The sequence below is a fragment of the Pituophis catenifer genome, unplaced genomic scaffold, assembly GCF_029215685.1.
Source record: "Pituophis catenifer annectens isolate HBS135680 unplaced genomic scaffold, rPitCat1.0.hap2 SCAF_3, whole genome shotgun sequence".
Lineage (NCBI taxonomy): Eukaryota > Metazoa > Chordata > Lepidosauria > Squamata > Colubridae > Pituophis > Pituophis catenifer.
In genome coordinates, this window is record NW_027256883.1 from 126,008,278 (window position 1) to 126,023,699 (window position 15,422).

The following is a 15,422-nucleotide window of genomic DNA, read 5'->3' on the forward strand; positions in this document are numbered from 1 at the left end:
GTGTGTGTGTGTGTGTGTGTGTCTGAGAGAGAGCCTCCATATCCATATACTATATATTTTAATAATTTGGGTAAAGTGGAACTTTCATTTTTCTTTTATATGATAAATAAGATCTACCTACTGAAATGACTGTTGTTTCAGTTAGAACACAATCCTTTGAGTAATCATTAAGTGAATTTGTGACAAATAGGGTGGGGGATTAGATAGACTTGGGTCCTAGGAGCAGCCTTATCATATCAGATGTATGCTCTGGTCCAGGGGTATCAAACTCAAGGCCTGGGGGCCAGATCCGGCCGGCGGGGTGTTTAGATTTGGCTCGCAGGGCCGCCCTGGAAACAGCGAAGGACCAGTCTGCGGTGCCTCTGCCAGTGAAAACAGAGGCCCTCCTGAGCTCTGTTTTCACTGGCAGAGGATTGCAGGAAGCCATCGCAGCCAAAAATAGAGCTTGTGAGCTTGTTTTCTCTGGCAGAGTGCTCAGGCCACCACAGGTGCCCTGACACAAGCGACAACAAGCTGGCCATGCCCACCCTGGCCACAACAACTCCGGCCCCCCAGGTCAAACACAGCCCTCAATGAAATCGAGTTTGATACCCCTGCTTTAGTCAGTCAGCATTGACCAGTTTTCCTGCTTTAGGGGCACATTTCACCCTGACTCATTTTCTCAGGAGGAAACAGTTCATTCCTATGCCAATGAGCTCTTCTTGATACCTTGCCTCAAATGATTTTGTTCTGATTAACTGGACATATTCTTGTGCAGTAACAAATAATCATTTTTTTCATGCATACCCTAATTTCAAACTAATCCCAGCAAATCCAAAGTTTTTCCTTAAAATGTTTCAAATCCCAAACATCACCTGGACCTTTAGTTTTATTTTAAAAACAAAAGTTTGTGTACGTTATATGCAAATTATGCTGGAGATGTTATAGTTATTTGGGAAGATGGTTACTTTGAACAGAAAAGCTGCAAAAGCAATTTCTAATTTCTTTTTCAATACAGTGGCTTTTCTGTTCCAAACTGTTGTCTTTGCAGAACTAGGACCCCAAATAAGTCTCTACAAAAATATACTTGGATCTAGAATTTTTTTGGTGGGAAAAGAATCTGGTATGTAGCATGGAGCAAAAACAAATCACTTCTAGGCTGCTTTCAGCAATGATATCATGGTGTGGAGTTGGGATGTTGTTCATTGTTGGAAATTGAAGAGAGCTGCCCTATTAAGTATAGCGTAGGGAAAACTTCTCTGTTATGTTGTGGAGTTAAGTATTTCTGTAAGGTTATTGTTTGAAGGCTGGATATTGAGATTCCGTGTCCCTCAAGCTTCAAATTTTATCTTTGAATTTTCTGCTAGGTGATATTTCAGCCCCACCTTAGTTTGAAATGACAGTAAGTAACATTCCAGTGTCATTCTCTTCTGGTTTTGATATTATTTGTAAGTTTTTAGAAAAGCCTGTTTACAATTTTATGAACCATGAATTAAATGTTTTCTCTATCTCTGTTCTCATTTTAGGTACAAAATGTATTTATATATTTTCCTCAAATCAATTTTCTTTTACTAGTGCTTCTTATCCTTTCCCAGAATATCCTATGTGAATTCTAATAGGTACAAAGCATGTGAATATTCAGCAGAAGAGGTCCATCCATGGAATTTTAAGTAAGCATCTGGAATGTTACTAATTGTAATTGTAGGACTAGGATGATAGAAAGAGCCATGTCTAAAGGAGTACTGAAATGATGGGAAAATCAAATGCGCTCTTGTGTTCAGATGCCCAGGAAATGACTGGCTGCAGCTGGATATTAGAAACATGTGCATTTTTCTACTAAACAAGATCATGACAACTGAATAGGCTTGATAACCAGCACCATGGACAGCTCATTTTCTAAAAAGCCTTGCTTGTTGAGAATGGTACTTGAGAGCATTTTCATTCAAATGCCAGCACTGAATGAAACCTGATGGAATCCATCTAAACTCAGCACAGTTAAATCCAAGCCAAATGTTTATTTTCATGACAATGAAAAATGACTATGTTAGCATAGCAGAAGTGGGTGCCAGAGGGAATTGAATGGGGGCATAATTTCTTCAATTAGGCTGGCATCAGTGGGAGACATGACATTTCCAAGGGAGGGAGCAGTTTCCCCTGGATGCTCCCTAATTCACAGTTTACTAGCATCAGAAAATACTAGTCTCTAGCCTTTTTAGAAACAGGGGTAGATGCAAAATATGCAATCAATCTCCTGCGTATTTTCTAGGAAGCCTATGTTTAGTGTTTTTAGCTATTTAATGAATACTCCTAGCAATAATTTACATACACACTGAATTGAGAAGGAAATCCCCAAGGAATTTTTCAGATGGGGGTGGAAAATTTCTGATAGGAACTGGTAGTTGAATCTAAATCTATATTCAGAAATCTAAAACTTAATCATTAATCCAATAATTAATACCCCAAAATAAAAACTATAAGTCAAGTCTGCAGTCGTCATATTTCTAATTCCAATCATGTTGTTTTTAAATGATGATTTGTATGTAATCTTAAGAGAGAAAAGGCAAAATATAAATGTACTTATACCAACTGTTAACAAGTTTGGAAGCCACTTGCTTATTCTTCTTCCTTTTTTCTTTTTGCTACCTTTCTATCATTTATTCCCCATTTCTTTTGCTCTTTTCTATTATTTTTCTCTATTTCTTTTACCTTTAACTTGAAATTTGTATTGTTTTTACTGCCTGGAAAAACTGTTTAATAAGATGGGTTGAGAGAGAGAGAGAGGATAAATGAGTGTGTGTTTCTCTCTCTCTCTCTCTCTCTCTCTCTCTCTCTCTCTCTCTCTCTCTCTCTCTGTGTGTGTGTGTGTGTGTGTGTGTGTGAGAGAGAGAGAGAGAGAGATGATAGACAGATAGATTTGTGTGAATTATGAGATACAAGTGCATACACAAGTACATATGTCATGTAATTTGTGTTGGAATGTCACAATCCAGGTTGGGGACAACCATGCTGAAGAATCAATTGTTGCTATTCCATATCCCTCTCTCCCTTCCTCCCTCTCTCCTATGTGCTTAGGAAACTATAGAAGTGGGATCAAAATTAATTATCTCAGTTTAAGGATTCAAGAGATTTCTGGTATTCAGATATAGGGCATTAAGCCAGACCAAAGTTCTTCCTTTTTCTTTTCCCCTGGGTAAGTCTTCACTTCTTTTAGGTCAGTCTGTCTGGCATGAATTAAAGCATGGCTGCTTAGAAAGTGGCATCTTATGATGTCCTGTAAATGCTCTGTTGTGAAGATATTTGATGTTACCAGGAAAAGAGAGCCTAAGGGAGGACTCCAAGCTACACTAAGAGACACTGCATGGTTGAAAGCAGCCAAGGAAAGTATTGATTTATTTATTAGATATATATTCTGCAAAATGGTACTCAGTGTGGTTAGTAATTCCCTGATATATCTTTCAAAAGACCAGGGATGTATGTTAAATTTGAACTAGGCAACAATTTGCTTTCTTTCATAGGGTCCATAGAACATGGAACATAGAATAATATGTCTGGAAGGATGTTGGAGGTCTTCTGGTCCTATCCCTTGCCCATAGCAGGAGACCTTATACTATCTCAGTCAAATGGTTGTCCAGTCTATTTTGGAAAACCTCCAATGATGAAGCACCACAACTCTAGGAGACAAGCTATTCCATTGAGTAATTGTTCTCTCTGTCAGAACATTTCTCCCTACTTCTAGGTTGGATCTCTCTTTAACAAACTTCCACCCATTACTTCTTGTTCTGCCCTCTAATGTTTTGGAGAGTAAGTCAATCACTTCTTCTCTGTGACAGCCCCTCAAGTACTGGAAGATGGTTATCATGTCCACCTCCCCCCACATCCTTATCTTTGATAGTGTCACAGGGAATACCAAGTCTTGCACGGTTCTAATCTTTGTATGTATAAGACACATCACGGCTTCCTGTCAGGATTGTCTAGATTTGGAGGCATATTACTAATGTGAAATATTACTGCCCTTGCTAAAAGCTAAGCAAGATGGGCTAGCCAAGCTGAGGATTTCTGATTGCTCTGAATAGCTTTTCCTGATATTGAGACTCATCTCTATTTATTTCATCATATAACCGAATGGCTGTTGCATTTCACAGCTCAGATTGTCCATAAATATTCACTACTGTCTAAGTCTGAAGTCATGAACAGGTTCTCAAGTCACATTAGAAACCTTCCAGATGCTATGGATACCGGCATGTTTGACACCAGCAGCATAAACGGATCTCTTCCTGCCTGCTTTATGTCATATATTAATGAAATGTAGTCTCTCTGTGCCCAGGAATGTGTGTGTCTGTATAAAGAAGGGAGCGGGGGGGAAGCCTATTTGTGATTCAGTGAGATAATTTTGACAGCAAAAGCAATCAGATGGTGATAGGGGTGATTAGCCCAGCTCTTTGCTGTCACATTGTATCACAATGTTGAGTTCTTCAGTTCAGTGTTTGTCATTTGCAAATCTGCCAACGCCACAGTGCTTCAAATGCCGGTACAATATTTCTGGGGATGCTGCCAAAGGGGAATTGTTTTCCTCTGTGTGGTCCTTTTCTGCAAGCCACATAGTGATCTGTAAGAAGGGGAGGTTCACCTGAATCAACTTAACACCTCCCCACCCTTTGGGCAGGTTATACAATGGAAAGCTAATCCTATCCATATAAGTAATTCTGGCATGGCTAGCATTTCTAGGAACAAGAAGTGGTCATTAAAGGTGCTGTACAAGTGCATGATTTTCTGGCAGTCAACTTCACAAGGGTTGTTGTTGTGTATTGGTGTCTTCGAGACAATCTTGATTCCTGACTGTTACCTGGGCTAATCCCTGCAGTTTTCTTGGCAAGACTTTGAAAATAGTTTGCCATTGCTTTCTTCCTTCTAAAACGGTGGGAGAGGAACTGGCCCAAGGTCATCCAGCTGGCTTTGTGCCTAAGGTGGGATAAGAACTCACAGTCTTCTGGTTTCTAGGCTGGGGCCTTTAGTTATTACACCAAGCTGGCTCTTTCACAAAGTTTCAAGGGTTTTATTTTGAAGTAGAAAGTACAAGGTGAGACTGTATATACAGCCATGGCTAAAATACCAATGATATGAATTAATATTCATTTTTGCATTTCATTCATATCCTGCCTTATCTCTAGGAAGTTCCCCTCAAGGATGCTTAAATAGCTTATATCCTTATCAGAACAATCTGAGAAATAGATTTTGCCAAGAGATAATTATTAGCATAAATTTACCATGTTTAAGTGAGAATTGGTATTTGGAATTTCTTCAGTCATAAACAAACCACAATGGCACTTAGTATCATCTTAACAACTATATAGTTCCTCAAGAAGTTGTAGGATTTAGAAATATAAAGGAATACTATCTTAGATTTCATTCTGCATTTATCTTTGTATCTACTTAAATGGATTCCACCACAACAACAATCAATTTTCTGTTGGTTTTTTGTTCACCCCCTCTCTCCCTCCCTCCTCTCTTTCTTTCTATTTTTTTTAATTAATTTTGATAATTGCATAAACATAGCATATAACTATGTATAGTTGCATAAAATATATATGTGTACTTGGGCAGCTGCATAAAGATATTAGGTTAATTATAGTCTAAATAAATCTCCATATTAAGGAATGTTTTATGGAGGTATAACTATGGATATTCTTGCTTATTTTAATGATTTGCTGAATAATTTAGAAAATCATTTTAAATTGCTTTTTGATGGAAGGGATTTCGCTGTGTAAAAGGTGTTGGCACAAGAAAACTAAAACACGTAATCTACCTTAAAAAGAATTCAAACTATCTTCTGAAACATCAGAGTTGAAGTCTCCAGACAGGTTTTTTTTAATATTATTATTATGAAAAGCAACTTGAACCCTAAGGAATGGGGCAAGTTTTATCTCCTTTGGGATATGTGATTCATAGCCACTGGACTTCATCCTAAAGCCTTCATCCCATTTTATCTATCCTACTTTGGAGACGGAAAGATGGGAAATGTTGAAAAATTAAACCTTGAACAAGAAGCACAAAAAAGTGCCTTCTGCTGAGTCAGACTGTTAGTTCATCTAGTCTGCAATTATGGATGCTGAGGGAACTTTGTCATCTTCCAGTTAGAGATTTTTCCAACTCTATCTAGAGATGATGGAATTGGACCTGGGGTTATTTGCCTGCAAAGCAAATGTTCTATTCCCGAGCTATAACTGATTCCTACTCTGATTTGACTGATGATTGAAAAAGAACAGCTGCTGTAATCTTGATGTAAATCAGCCCTCACACTTTGCTATTTGAGAAGCAGTGGGATATAGCAGTTAAGGAAACCACGTCCCACGTAGCCATGGATAGTTACTGGTTCATTTTGGATTGGCTATGCTGACACAGCCCATCCTAGCTCAAAGTATGTTTGTAGGAAAAAATGGGTACTATGCAGTGGTGGGTTGCTACTGGTTTGCCCCGGATTGTGAACTGGTAGCGGCAGTGGCAGGAGGCTCTGCCCACCCACCCGGATGCTTCTGCGCATGCGGAAAAGTGTTGTGTGTGCGCAAGCGTGCGTACCCATGAGCTAACCGGTAGCGACGGGTCTTGAAACCTGCCCCTGGTACTATGCATGCTGATTTAAATTCCTGGAGAAAAGGTGAGATATAAATCAAACCAAAGAACAAATAAAACAAATATATATTTAGCACAGGAACTTCCATTTAATTAATCTCTTTTATTAAACTTGCTTTGATGGCATTTATTCATTTGACATCAGCCCTTGATCTGCCGGGCATGGGAAGGGACATGGAAAATTAAAATACAAAAAGCAATTCCAAGTGGGATAAAACAAACATATCCTAACAATCAACTACAAACAGACAATGGGCATTTGTTCTAATTAAACAGGAACATTTAAAATCTTGCCAGCACAGTGTATAGTAAACTCCTAATCTAACCCATTATAAATTGAGTGTAAAGCATAATGCGCTGTTGCAGGTGCTCACACCGACATCTTTCCTAGATTGAATGACATATAACAGGGTCTTTGATGACAATTCCAGAGGATAGAAAGAAGCAATTTTTCAAATTTCCTGTCCTGAAATTATTTCAGTCTTCCTGAACATTAACAGTGGCTACTAGGAATGAAACTGGTTCAATGCCTCTGATAGTGTCACTGATTTTTCTCAGGCTTTTGAGCAAGGTTAATGTGGGGCATGGCTATGTTTTAGTTGGTGCCTTCCATACATGATCACTGTTTTGGAATCATGGATCATTTGTGGTGAGTGATGGAGCTTTTGTTGCTTTATATAGAGGTGCTTCTACTGTTTTTGCCTTCGCTGCTGAATTCAGAACCCTAACCAGATGACAAAAGGCAACTGGATTTTCTGGTCTTTCTCTGAAGATGTTTTGCTTTACCTTTAACCATATGAGAGTAATACGAAAGTGAATCTACTTTCACTAATCATTCTCTCCTATGCTGTCCCCTTTTTTTCTCCCTTTCACAAATCCATTTGGAATTGAAACAAAGAGTTCTGATATTTACATTTATGTTAGTCCACTCCACCTTACCGTTTTTCCCTGAATGGAGAAGAGTTAAGTAATTATCATCTCTTGATTTTTGTCAATTTCAATGAAAGCACTGAAATCATTTTATAAAAGGAAATGGTCAAGGTTGAGAGATCACCCCTTCGATCTTTTTTCCCCCATAGCTCTTTCAAAGAACCATACAGTTCATTGCCCATTTAAATGAAAGGTCCAGTGTTTCTTCTCATCTTAAAAAAAAAACAAAAAACAGAACAATACGCTAATGAAATAAAACCACTGAATTTCAATTTAGTTGGAAGGGATTGTGGCTAGATGCTGCCTGTAAACATTCATTTTTAATTTTAAGAATAATCATTCCATTCTTCTCATGCTTCTCTTTGAGATTGCTTTTGAGACTGTTCTTGTAGATCGTATTACTCTGATTTTTTTTAAAAAAATAACATTTTTAAAATGAATACTGGATAATAAGCTTGTGGCAGATATTGAATCCATAGTGTGGCTGAAATCTGATTCGAATGCTTACAAGGACGTGTGTCCAATTATGTATCACGTAGAGCAGGAAGGTAGCAGAAAGCTGGAGAAAGTGGCAGAAACCATGACAGTCAAGAAAATGCAGCATGCTGGGCACCATCATGATATCATCCTTGCTCCACTGACGTATGTGCCCCAAAGAACAGTCAATTAAAATCTGATGGGGAAACTTTAATATGTGGAGATCCTACTACTCTCTGAGCTTGGTTGTTTGCTTGCAGAAGTATCTTTACCAGTGGTGGGTTCCTCCCGGTTCGGTCCGGTTCGGCCAAGCTGGTAGCGGTGACGATATGACGTAACCGAACTGGTTCTCCCCCCCGCCCTCCCACCCCCCACCCACATTATTCTTACCTTTTATTTGGTCCCACCCCCAATCTATTGCTTCCTCCTGAGTCCCAGCTGATGACTAGAGGGAAAAAAAACTGTTTAAACTCTTGCCGTGGGGCTTCAAAGGGCCGTCCTACAGCTGATCAGTGTTAAAAGCAAACAAATGAGTCGGGTCATAAGTCCGAGGACTGGTTGTAAGTGCGAGGACCTTCCAGAAATGACTCTGACCAGCTAGCCACGCCCACCTAGTTACATGACCTCCAAGCCACACCCACAAAATAAGCCCCACCCACAGAACCGGTAGTAAAAAAATTTAGAACCCATCCCTGATCTTTACCCAGGTAGGTCACACCATCAGTGCTAGTGAGTATGGTGTTTGCTTCCTGTTTATATATATTATGTAAGACATGTTTATAATATATACATATTTATATACTGTATATAAACAGGGAGCAAAACCCACCCTCACTAGCACTGATGATGTTAGCTAGCTGGGTAATGAAACCTCTGCGAGCAAACAACCCAGTTCAGAGCACACTAGGGACTCCACAGATCAGTCCCGAGCTACTGTATAAATATTCTATTGATAAAACATCAGAGTAATTTTTGTAAACGTAAGGAACTTGAGGAAGGTGTCTCTGAGAGATAAGGCAGCAAAATTCACTGGGTACAAAAATATGTCTAAAGGGGGACTGCTTCCATCTCAAGAGAGGTGAGCAGGAAATCCTCCCGAGTTCTTCATTAATCTCAGGGAAGACTTCAAGTTTAAGCTTGACTAGCTTTAAGCTTAACTAACTTTAAGTGACTTTTCTGCTTCAGATATTCTCCGCCATTTTGTTCATCCTAACAACTGCTCTTTGGTGCAGCTTTTTAATCCCAGAGACTTGGAAGGGAATCTATGTTTGCATTTTGCAGTTAAATATGGACCAGGGTAATGGGGAAGAAAATTAGCTTATCTTAAGTCTCAACTTCTCTGCTTTTCACTGAGGAAGATTAAGATTTCTGAGTAATTAAAAAAAAAAAGAAATGAAAAAAGAAAAAGATTTCTTTTCTTTTTCCTGAAAAAAGATTTATTTTTTTCACATCAACTTTTCTTTTGCATTTTTTTTGGGAGGGGGAGGGTTGCTTGTAGAAAATTTATCACTCTTCTACTTATAATTATAGTAATTATTCCATTGTGAGAAGAAACATGATCTAAATATTTATTTGAAATATTGGAGTTGTGTACAATCCATGTTTTCCCTTTCTCCAAAATTTAATATACTGAAAAGCTCGAGTTTTTTTTCCTGTCCCACATATCTGAATTGTGATATTTTTATTATAAAAACTGAACTAAACAGAATATATTTTTCTTCTCTAGATAAGTGCAACGGGTGCAGCTGTCCCCCACAATGAAAGCATATCGCTTTTGAAGATAAATTCTTTTCAAAAGGGAGAAAAAGAGAGGGAATTCTAGTGGCTGAATACATCGCAATTCAAATAACAGTGTTAAAGATTTATATGCATTCTCAGAGAGTTAAATATTTTACATTCCCTTGGATTCATTTTTTTTAAAAAATACATGTTTTTGTTTTCCCTCTTGTTTATGAATACATTTGAGAAAGAAAGAAAGAAAGAAAGAAAGAAAGAAAGAAAGAAAGAAAGAAAGAAGTTAACAAACATATAGTCAAATGAAATTCATACCCATTACACCATTTCTGATCAAATTTAACTGGTGGAATAGGGTTGTCTTATAAAAGCCTTTATGAACTCTATTGAATTTCATCTGGTAAAGATCTGCAAATGCATTGTGACATTTCTTATTATGTGAAATTTAGTGGCAATTTTACTTCTAGGTTGTTTCAACTTCAGTTGTTCAAGAGAGGCAATGACTAATGTCAACTTAGTCTTAAAATGTGAGCTCATGGTTCTGTAGGATTCGTGGAAGAGTAACTAGAAACCCACATACACACTCTTTCAAACTTTTTTGAAAGTCCTATTTAAATATCATTTACTTGTTTTATGAAACTCTTTAAATCAGAGGCCATGGATTGTTCTTTAAACACATATACAAAAAAACAAAACAAAAAGTGAATGATGATGGTATTTGTAGGAAATTCTGGTTCCTACTGCGTGTTTAGGAATACCAGGCTTGTTTAAATGTTCCTCCTGCCCAATATATGAACTTGAACATAACACAAAGCTGAAGATCCTTTTTTTCTGTAACATTTATTGCAGTTTTTAAAGGTCAAATTACTATATTTCACATCCTGTACTGTGAGAATAAAATAGGGATTTTTTTAAAATGATTCTTGAGGATCCAGCCTATCCTAAGATTATCTTCAGAGTAGATGTCTATGGAGGTTCTCAGTCATCCAGGTCATGGTTGCCCCAAAGGTGCTTTTTCAAGAGGTAACTGGACTTTCTGGTTTTTCTTGAAGACGTTTTGCTTCTCATCCAAGAGGCTTCTTCAGCTCTGATTCTGGAAGTCCCATAAGATCTGAGCCTTGTTATTCTCCATTACCTCCTGTGGAGTTTTCCATCTTGGGAGGGTCTGGTATTTATCTGTATATCCATCTATCTGTCTATATCAGATATTCCAACACATAGTGACAGGGTGTAAGATGCAGCAGGACCATCATACACTGAATGACACAACTAAGTAGCCATGGCAGGGGTGAAATGCTCCTGGTTTGGACCGGATTGCGTGATCCGGTAGCAATTGTGGTAGTTGGTAGAACTGGTAGCGATGGTGGTGCGAGGCTCCGCCCACCCACCCAGGTGTTGTTACTTCCTGGTTTTAACCAGGAAGTAATGTGTTTTTTACACTCTGCGCATGTGCAGAAGGTTTTGCGCACGCGCAGAGGGTCTGTGTGTGCATGTGATCCATGAGTGCGTGCGAGCGAAGCAAGCCAGCAAGCCAAACCAGTAAGGAAGGTAAGTAGATTTCACCCCTGAGCTATGGCTAGACCATCCCAAGACCAGATGGCAGATTTCATAGAGAGTAATAGAGAATAACAAGGTATCTCTCTTGTGATACCTTCCTTTAGAATTTAATTGACATGTAGGGAGTCAGGGAGGCCTTAGATCAGAATAAACAGGTGAAGTTAGGTGAAGTTAGATTTTGACTTAGGGATGGGCTACTACAGTTTAATTTTATTTTTTTTAAATGTTACCAGGTATTAAGAATACTTTCTTGGAGTCTATTTCCCATAAAATAAAATATTTGACTTTGCGCAAATACTCCAGACTGGATCCAGGTCACACACAAGCTTTATTTGTATAGGGAAAAATGCTTATATCATGAAATATCCCTACTGAATTTATGCCTGTCTTTCTTTCTTTTGTTCTCAAATGAGAAAACAGCCACAGCCTTGTTGCTGCCATGAACAGATTTCTTATCACCTGTCCAAGATCCTGTGATTGAGATTATCAATAGTAGTCTGATCACCAGGAATCACTTTGATTTGAGGACAGACTTGTCAATCACTGCATGCAATTTTGCTTTTTCTTTCTCTTCCCACAGTGACATTTTATAGAAGTGCCAGATGTTTTTTTTCCCTCCTTCACAAAGAATAACATTTGTAATGCACTGGTTTAACATATTAGAATAAGACTTTTTGCAGGTGATTTTGGATAGATTTGAGAGATCAGCTGTGCATGATAAAATGACAATCTTTTCTAAATATTCCTGATCCACCTTGGCATTTGGGCGTTGTGTGGCTTTGGAACCCAATCATTAGTTTAAAAACTGGGAGGGAACATGGAATTGAATCCAGGTGATGGCTAGTTCTGCTTTGAGAGAGGATGTTATCTCAGATGGCCATCGCTGGACCTTAACATTCTATGTTGGAATACAGAATGACAGAATTGGAAGGGTTCTTGGAGAACTTTTAGTACAACCCCTTGCTTAAGCAGGAGACTCTACACAATTCTGGACAAATGGCTGTCCAATCTCTTCTTAAAGAAGATGAAGCACCCACAACTTCTGGAGGCAACTCATTCCACTGATTAATTGTTATCAGTATCAGAAAACTTTTGATCAACTTCCACCATGGGGAAGGATGTAAGAAATTCGTCTTGCTGTAGCAATAGCAATAGCAATAGCAATAGCACTTAGACTTACAGTACATACAACTTCACAGTGCTTTACAATCCTCTCTAAGTGGTTTACAGAGTCAGCATATTACCCCCAACAATCTGGGTCCTCATTTTCCCCACCTCAGAAGGATGGAAGACTGAGTCATCCTTGAGCCTGGTGAGATTTGAACTGCCAAATTGCAGGCAGCTGGCCGGCAGCAGAAGTAGTCTGCAGTACTGCACTCTAACCACTGCGCCACCACAGCTATAGCTTTAGAGAATCCTGGAGGAAGTAGATTATCTCTACCCCTTTCCCTTGCCTTTTGGAACATCATCCTTCCAGAGGTCAGGTTAGCTTAAACCTGCTGGCCTTTCTCAAAGCTTTAAAAACTTGGTTTTGTGTCCTAGCCTAGGGCCTCAGATCAGGGACAAAGTCTGCCTGTTGGTGACATTAATGATGAGTTTTCATAATTCCCAGATGCTGTGTGTTTTATGTCTCTTATGCTATGGCATGGAGGCCATAGCACTCTTTATCTTGAAGTGAGCCAGTTTTTCCATTTAAATGGGATACCCATTTCTCTTTTTAACGTCCATTTACCATACAATTAAAAAAAAACCCATCAGGAAGTTAATTTCTTATTTTTGCATATCGGACTTTTATTTATATGAATAGAAATCAATTTATAGCATTACTAGATCTTTCTTGAAACAAGAAAATATCATTAAATATAAAGGAGAGCCTTTAGCCATCTCTCCTCACCCCCATGTGTTCCTGATCTGGTAGCTCTTTAAATTGTACCCTGAACTTCATATTTTCTGTGCTTATACATAAAATGTCCAAACAAATGTAATGGGTAGAGATAGAAAAGAAATCACACATATATCTACAAATAGTTTAAGTCCCAGGAATTTGCTTAATGGAAGCAATTCACATTTCATTGCTTCCTCTATACCAAATGATATAATTTATATTTGCTGATAAAGAAATAAGCAAATCATCATAAATATAAATTTGGTATAAAATGGTTTCTCGTGAATGCGACTGCTTGAGGGCTCCTGCAGTATGCTCCCTCCCATATTTGGAACATCATTTGTGACTCCACCTCAGGGAGCAAAACTTTGGGACTGTGACTAAAAAAGTATCAACTACATATTTCCCCCCATAATCCTCTGTCCAATGAAATTAGGGGAGTTTATGATCCTGGAGAAATAGGCAAAATACAGGTAGTCCTTGACTTATAACACTTCATTTAATGACCATTCAAAGTTGAGTGGAAAAAAAAGAGGAGCCTGAGTGGCGCAGCAGACTAATGCTACTGTTAAAAGGTAGTATTTAGTTTTCAGCTGCCTGCAATTACTGCGAGTTCGAATCTCACCAGGCTCAAGGTTGACTCAGCCTTCCATCCTTTCTAAGGTAGGTAAAATGAGGACCCGGTTTGTGGGGGCAATAAGCTGACTTTGTATAAAATATACAAAAGTATGAAGGCTATTGCTTAAAGCACTGTAAGCCACCCTGAGTCTCCGGAGAAGGGCGGCATATAAATAAAAAATAAAATAAAATAAAAAAAATAAAAGTTACAACGGCACTGAAAAAAGTGACTCATGACCGTTTTTCACAGTTACGATTCTTGCAGCATCCCCATGGTCATGTGATCAACATTTTGATACTTGGCAACTGACTCATATTTATGACGGTTGCAGTATCCCAGGGTCACGTGATCATGGAGGTCTTCTAGTCCAACCCCCTGCACAAGCAGGAAACCCTATATTATTCTGGACAAATGGCTGTCCATTCTCTTCTTAAAAACCTCTAGTGACCCACAAGTCAAGTTGTTCCAATAGTTAATTGTTCTAACTGTCAGGAAATTTCTCTTTAGTTCTAGGTTGCTTCTCACCTTGATCAATTTCCATCCATTGTTTCTTGTGCTGCTTTCAGATGCTTTGGAGCAGTGGTCCCCAACCCCCGGTCCGCGGACCGGTGCCGGGCCGTGGAGTACCTGGCACCGGGCCGCGCAGCGGCCGGGGGACATGAACGCTGCAGCGCAAAGGCTCCTGGGCCGTGCGCAAAAGCTCCTGGGCCGTGCGCAAAGGCTCCAGGGAAGAGAGCCCCGCGCAGGTACGCACGTGTGGCCCAAAGCCCCCACCCCTGCGCGCGCTCAGTGGGCCACGGTAAAATTATCAAAGGCTGATTGGTCCGCGGCGATAAAAAGGTTGGGGACCACTGCTTTGGAGAATAGGTTGACCACCTCTTCTTTGTGGCAGCCCCTTAGGGACATTGTTGGAAAAGCAGGCTTCCTTTCAGATGAAAATCCACCTCTTAAGGTAGAAGATTTCTTTCTTCAGTAGGTCTGAAGCCTTGGATACCTAGCATCTTTGCTAGAGCCCCTAAATGATGCATCTGAAGCAATCACACATGTGCATTTCTTTCTGGATCTGTGGATCCCTAAATTATTCATGTGAAAAATGTGTGGTTCATTAGCCCTCGCAATATCACTTTCTTGCTGTGAATCCAGAAGTGAGAATGGGAAGTCAGATGACATCTGAATAAGGAACATGTTATATTCACAGCAACCTGCTGCTACTTTTGACGGGGCATAATTGATGTTGCTCTTTAGCTAAACAACTGCAGCTGGTTACAAGGTGAAGATTAATTTTTTTTTTTTAAAAAAAGGAAAGAAGCACTGTATCATTTTTTTTTTTTTAAAAAGAAACAGATTGAAAAAAAATCATCTTTTGTAAATTAAAAAAAAAAACAAATTTCTTGCTATAGGTAAGAATATGACTTTGGGGAATGCATAGCTTTTGTTTCAGAATGCTTATTCCTGTCTCCCTGCAGGTTTCATGGAAAATTCTTGGAAAGACCGAGTTTTATGTTGCCAGTCTGCTCACCTGCCAAATGCCCATCCAGGCCATAAAGCCTTCTTTACCTCTAGGCTCAAAAAGCTCATTGGCAGTGATTCATGATGGTACCATTTTTAGCCAGA